Source organism: Leptodactylus fuscus, chromosome 6 (assembly GCF_031893055.1).
Source record: "Leptodactylus fuscus isolate aLepFus1 chromosome 6, aLepFus1.hap2, whole genome shotgun sequence".
Taxonomy (NCBI): Eukaryota; Metazoa; Chordata; class Amphibia; order Anura; family Leptodactylidae; genus Leptodactylus; species Leptodactylus fuscus.
Genome location: NC_134270.1, coordinates 20,973,575 through 20,980,799, shown reverse-complemented (window position 1 = coordinate 20,980,799; position 7,225 = coordinate 20,973,575).

The following is a 7,225-nucleotide window of genomic DNA, read 5'->3' as shown; positions in this document are numbered from 1 at the left end:
GAGTGGTTTACAGAGCAGTGAATGCCAGGCTTTATACCCATCATGGCTTCTCATGTATAAAAAATCACCATTATGACTTCTACTGCAGCCACACCTAAAGCTGCATCAAAAATTCTGTGGATTGCTGTTGCTTACTTTTGTTTTGTTTTTTTTTGCCCTGGTCTATACACCTGAGTTGCTAAGGGGCATTTTTGACCACCTGGGAGGTACAAACTGAGAGCTACAGTACATGTGGAAAGAGCAGGGAGTCTATCAGCACAGAGTACAGAGGACTTAGAGCTATTAGGTGAGTCCCTTTCAACAGTCCTCTCTAATAAAACTTGCCTAATAATTCTGCACACAGTGTAGAAACCAAAAACTAATAAACACATCAAAATTACACTATATATAATGCTGCTAAATTATTCCTATAATAAAATATAATTCTGTCTCCTTGTAGACAAGAATACTATAATATAGTCACCTATAGACAAAAAATAACTAATATAATACTGCTCCGATAGAAAATAATATAGCTACTATAATACTGCTCCTATGTATGAAAATATAACTACTATAATACTTCTCCTATGTACAAGAATATAACTACTATAATACTGCCCTCTATGTACAAGAATATAACTACTATAATACTGCTCTTATGTACAAGAATATAACTACTATAATACTGCTCCTATGTACAAGAATATAACTACTATAATACTACTCCTATGTACAAGAATATAACTACTATAATACTGCTCCTATGTACAAGAATATAACTACTATAATACTACTCCTATGTACAAGAATATAACTACAATAATACTAATCCTATGTACAAGAATATAACTACTATAATACTGCCCTCTATGTACAAGAATATAACTACTATAATACTGCTCTTATGTACAAGAATATAACTACTATAATACTGCTCCTATGTACAAGAATATAACTACTATAATACTACTCCTATGTACAAGAATATAACTACTATAATACTGCTCCTATGTACAAGAATATAACTACTATAATACTGCTCCTATGTACAAGAATACAACTACTATAATACTGCTCCTATGTACAGGAATATAACTACTATAATACTGCCCCTATGTACAAGAATTTAACTACTATAATACTGCTCCTATGTACAAGAATATAACTACTATAATACTGCTCCTATGTACAAGAATATAACTACTATAATACTACCTCCTATGTACAAGAATATAACTACTATAATACTGCTCTTATGTACAAGAATATAACTACTATAATACTGCTCCTATGTACAGGAATATAACTACTATAATACTGCCCCTATGTACAAGAATTTAACTACTATAATACTGCTCCTATGTACAAGAATATAACTACTATAATATTGCTCCCTATGTACAAGAATATAACTACTATAATACTGCCCCTATGTACAAGAATATAACTACTATAATACTGCCCCTATGTACAAGAATATAACTACTATAATACTGTTCCTAAGTACAAGAATATAACTACTATAATACTGCCCCTATGTACAAGAATATAACTACTATAATACTGCCCCTATGTACAAGAATATAACTACTATAATACTGTTATGTGCAAAAATATACCTACTAAAATACCAATCTCTGCCCACTGTCAGAAGGGAGTTCCTGACAGTCTAGCTGGGCTATGAGGAATGCCCCCTCCCCTCCCCCCATGAAAGTACTCATCTATAGACTTGTACTAGGAGGCTGTTCCTCACAGCTTAGCGTCATGGCTGGGCAGTAAGGAACGCCCCCTCTTACAGTACAGGGCTATGGATGAGTACTGTCAGGAGGGGCGTTCCTCACAGCCCAGATAGACTATTAGGAACACCCTTCTAACGGTGGGTAGAGATCGGTGTCGAAACTAACAGCACCGATATCTCCACCCAGTGGTACACAACGGAAAAGCCGACAGTGCGCTGCATTCAACACACTGTCAGCTTTCTAGTATATAAAACCGCATATGCAGGAGGACATGAAAGATTCTCTTTAAAGTGGGCCTTTCATGTCCTCAGTAATGTGCAGCTTTATATACTGAGAGAAAGACGACAGTGCACTAAATCTAGCACAATGTTGGCTTTCTAGTGGTATATAAAACTGCACATTCCCTGGCCCCCTGAACAACCCCTTTATTGGAATACCCCTTTAAGAACTGTAATAAGTTTACTGCCTGGGGAAGAAGGGGACAAGTACCACATTCAGTGTCAGTGAAGCATGTTGTCACAGTTCTCACTTAGAATACTCTTCACAAACACTGACTGTACCACTTGTCCCTCCTTCTTCCCCAGGCAGCAAACTTATTATAATTATTGGAAAGAAGAAAGAGCATAATACTGCCTGCTGTACAGCCTGCTCTGCACGCATGGGTGACCGTGATCCATGTTCACCTCACCAGTCTCCACTCTCCAGAGGGGCTCAGCACTGTGCTGCTTGTTCCAAAAATGGATCCCCTGCAAGAGCTATCTTCTTCCTGCGTGATGTCTCTGTCTCTCAGTGTCAAGATGCATGCTGAGGGAGTGAACATACTGTGGAAGGTCCACTTCAATCTTCAGCTTACGCAGGGAGAAAAAAAACCGCTAAGCTAAAAATAGGGCTGTCTACGCCTCTGGGCCCAACTCTCTCTCCGCCTGGAACCCGGGGCCCGAACCTCAAAAAGTAAATCATAACTACTTTAATACTGCTCCTATGTATCAGAATATAACTACTATAATACTACCTCCTATGTACAAGAATATAACTACTATAATACTGCCCCTATGTACAAGAATATAACTTCTATAATACTGCTCCTGTGTACAAGATTATAACTACAATAATTCTGTCCCTATGTACAAGTTATATAACTACTATAATACTGCTCATATGTACAAGAATATAACTACTATAATACTACCTCCTATATACAAGAATATAACTACTATAATACTACTCCTATGTACAAGAATATAACTACTATAATATTACTCCTATGTACAAGAATATAACTACTATAATGCTACCTCCCATGTACTAGAATATAACTACTATAATACTGCTCTTATGTACAAGAATATAACTACTATAATACTACTCCTATGTACAAGAATATAACTACTATAATACTGCCCTCTATGTACAAGAATATAACTACTGTAATACTGCTCTTATGTACAAGAATATAACTACTATAATACTGCTCATATGTACAAGAATATAACTACTATAATACTACCTCCTATGTACAAGAATATAACTACTATAATACTACTCCTATGTACAAGAATATAACTACTATAATACTGCTCCTATGTACAAGAATATAACTACTATAATACTACCTCCTATGTACTAGAATATAACTACTATAATACTGCTCCTATGTACAAGTATATAACTACTATAATACTACCTCCTATGTACTAGAATATAACTACTATAATACTGCTCTTATGTACAAGAATATAACTACTATAATACTACCTCATATGTACAAGAATATAACTACTATAATACTACTCCTATGTACAAGAATATAACTACTATAATACTACTCCTATGTACAAGAATATAACTACTGTAATACTACCTCCTATGTACTAGAATATAACTACTATAATACTGCTCTTATGTACAAGAATATAACTACTATAATACTACTCCTATGTACAAGAATATAACTACTATAATACTGCCCTCTATGTACAAGAATATAACTACTGTAATACTGCTCTTATGTACAAGAATATAACTACTATAATACTACTCCTATGTACAAGAATATAACTACTATAATACTACTCCTATGTACAAGAATATAACTACTATAATACTGCTCCTATGTACAAGAATATAACTACTATAATACTGCTCCTATGTACAAGAATATAACTACTATAATACTGCCCCTATGTACAAGAATATAACTATAATACTGCTCCCTATGTACAAGAATATAACTACTGTAACAATATCCCTTCATGTAAAACTATATATACTATAATGCTGCTTCCTATGTGTAAGAATATAGTTACTGTACCACCTATAAAGGTAAAGATGTAGAATGACTTGTCTGCCATTGTGTTACTTTGCAGAGTAGTTTCCACATTTGTGAATCACTTGTATAATTAGGATGTTGTAGATGATGAGTTGCAGACTTCAGATACTCGCACTTTGCTCTGTATGTAGATTTTCCTTAGGCTCTGCCAGGTGATGCCAAGGTCTTGAGTTATTTGTTATGTCATGATGTGTACACACAGTCACACAATATAATCACACTGATAATATCCATGCCCTGGGAGGGAAGAATGAAAGGGTCTGGTTTTATTGTTAGTATTTTTTTTTTTTTTTTTTTAAATACGTCAATGCAGAATATAAACTTTTTCAATTTTTTATTTTTTTTTTAAATTTGAGGTCCTTCAAACGGATAAATTCTGTTTTCTTTAGGTTGTTTGGGTATCTTTTTCAGAGGAACTCTGTTGCCATATGTTGCTTATATGACGAAAGATTAAGCCCTTTGGGTAAATATTTAAAAAAAAAAAAAATTAAATAGATTTGAGAACAAATTTTTTAAATGTTTTTTTTTTTTTCATATTTTAATATAAGAGTCAATATGAATGAAGATGTGACAAGGCAAGGCTGAACCTTTCCTCAATAAATATTATGAATTATTGTAATTTGTTCTCAAAAATTTTCGGTGTCTAATAAAATTGTATATTTAAATAAAACGTCACTCCATTTTTTTTTAAATGTTTTTTATTTAAAAACAAAATTGCAGATTTTTGCACAAAAGGGCATAACATATTTTACACAGTTTTTGGAAAAAAAATATACAAAGATTTTTTTTTCTTGTAAGAAAGTTACATAAAATATTTATTTTCTTTACAAAGTTAGGCAGGAATTAGGAAGAACCAGAAAAAATTGATATGACCTTTTTTTGAAAAAAAATATGAAAATATTTTCCCCTCTGTTGACTGGAAAGTATTAGATATTTTAATGATAAGGCACAGTCTATTCCCCTAGTGAGTTTTGTAGGTCTCGTCAAAGAAATGTGAACACACCTATATATATCTGTAGAATTCTGATCAAATTATTTCAACAAAATCCAAAAGAATACATTTTTAAATAGAAAAAAGCTTTAAAAATTATTTAAAAAATAAATAAAATTGTGTATATTGTTTAATATTTCATGATATTTTCTAGTAAAGTTTTTGATAACCGTTTTAGAACATGTCTGATTACATTATAATTTATTTATATTAAGATTTAAAACTTTCTGAAAAAATTCACCGGTCATTTTTGCAATTGGATTATTAAATTTTCTTAGGTGTCTTTCTAAAGAAGTAAAAATTTGAAAAAAATCTTATCAGAAGTTGTGTAAGAAGGTATATTTTTTATGAATTACAAATATAATGCAGCTTTGACAATACGAATATTATTTACAAAATGTGGTTTATCTTTTGGAAAACTTTTGAAACCGTATATCTAATAAATTCAAAATGGGGAAGATTTCTGTATCCTCTGTGGGGTGGTCCTAAATCCTTATAGATTCATTGGCTAAAACTTCTCTTCCAAGAAGGACTTGGTCCCTTAAGTGATCACATAACATTTCTATCACATGTTCCAGTAACACCCTTATAGCTAAATTTTTTTTTATTTTTTGTCCCCTTGGTGATTAAGATTATTTTTTGATCGGGAATTACTGGATATGAACAAGTTTGCGACAAGCTGTTTCGTGTATAGATTTAAGCATTGTAAGACACGGCAAACATATTTAACTATTACATCTTTACATAGTGCTGGTGGGAAATTTGGAACATTTTATCATTTTTTTTTCCATTTGTTTTTAAAAAAAAAAAAAAAAGAAATGGTAACCAGAGCTGAATCCAAACATATATTAATATTTCAGCCCAAGATTACCTGATATTATATTATGCAAATTGTTCTTGTTCAAAAATTTCCCTAAAATCTTGATTAAAATAGAAATTAAAATTAGAACAAAAAAAACCCAAAAACACTGACAACCACAATCATATACACAAAGGCCATCAAAACGAGAATTAGAATTTATCGTAATTTTCCAACTGTTGTAAGTTCTAATCTAATTTAATTATGTAATTTTTTTTAGTGGACTATTATTATTTCCCAGATTCTCGAATGTGTCTATAATAATGATGCAAATATTCCTAAGGCTGAATTCACACTGCGTCTCACATTGGCTGCTTGCTGTATGCGTTAAGAAATTAGAGTGAAAGTCAAACATATCCATAAGCCACTAAATGCAGTGCGAATTGACCCTTAGTGTCAAAATTATACTTGCTAGATCATTCTGAAAAATTAATAAAATAATTCTATGACTAGTGTGAAAAGTCAGAAATTTTCACAATTTTTTTTTTGAAATTGTTAAAATGCCAAGGTTTCTGGGAAGTAATAGTTTTTTTGCTCTAGAAGAAATGTACTTGATAAGACCTTTTGCAGATTTTTTTTAGTAAAATCTCCATTGTTTAAGTGGCCTATAGCTAATCTGGGTTAAATAAAGGGAATTTTTAGAACGTGATTTGCGTCGCCTCTATAAAGTGCTACTTTTTGATCAGTATGGAATGGCTTATAAGTAACTCTTTAAAATAAAACTTTTCGTCATGATCAGTGATCATCCTCTATAGTCTCAGTGCTCAGTGAATGTTTTTGTACAATGAAAGAAAACGGTGCGTCCAACTTCAGCTACTTCTACATATTTACAGCATGCAGCCACGTTCGGTGAACATTACAACTCTTATAGTTTACACAAATCTTCCTGTGGGCTAAAAAAAACAAACAAACATACAAAAACATTCTTGTATATACAGTGGAAAATGATACAACAATGTGCAGATTTTTTTGCATATTATACATTCTTGCTTGTTCTGTTTGCCCCTTTTACAAAAGTTAAAAATTAGGGCTGAACCATCAAGAAAAAAAAATTAGTGTGTTCTTAAAACTTTTTTGTAAATCTTCCAGTAGCAAAATACAAAGTGAGTTTCGACATCCTTAGCAAACCTTAAAGTATAATGGGGATGACATCTGTACTGTACCGCTCATGGGGGCACTTACTCTTTTGTATTCTTTATAGTCCAAAACACACACATATGTACATAGAATCATCCATAGCTATGAATGTATAGATTCTGAAATATTTGTTGAAATTTACATGTACAGTTACAATTGGTGGGATGCAAGGCATCTTCTCACCTTGG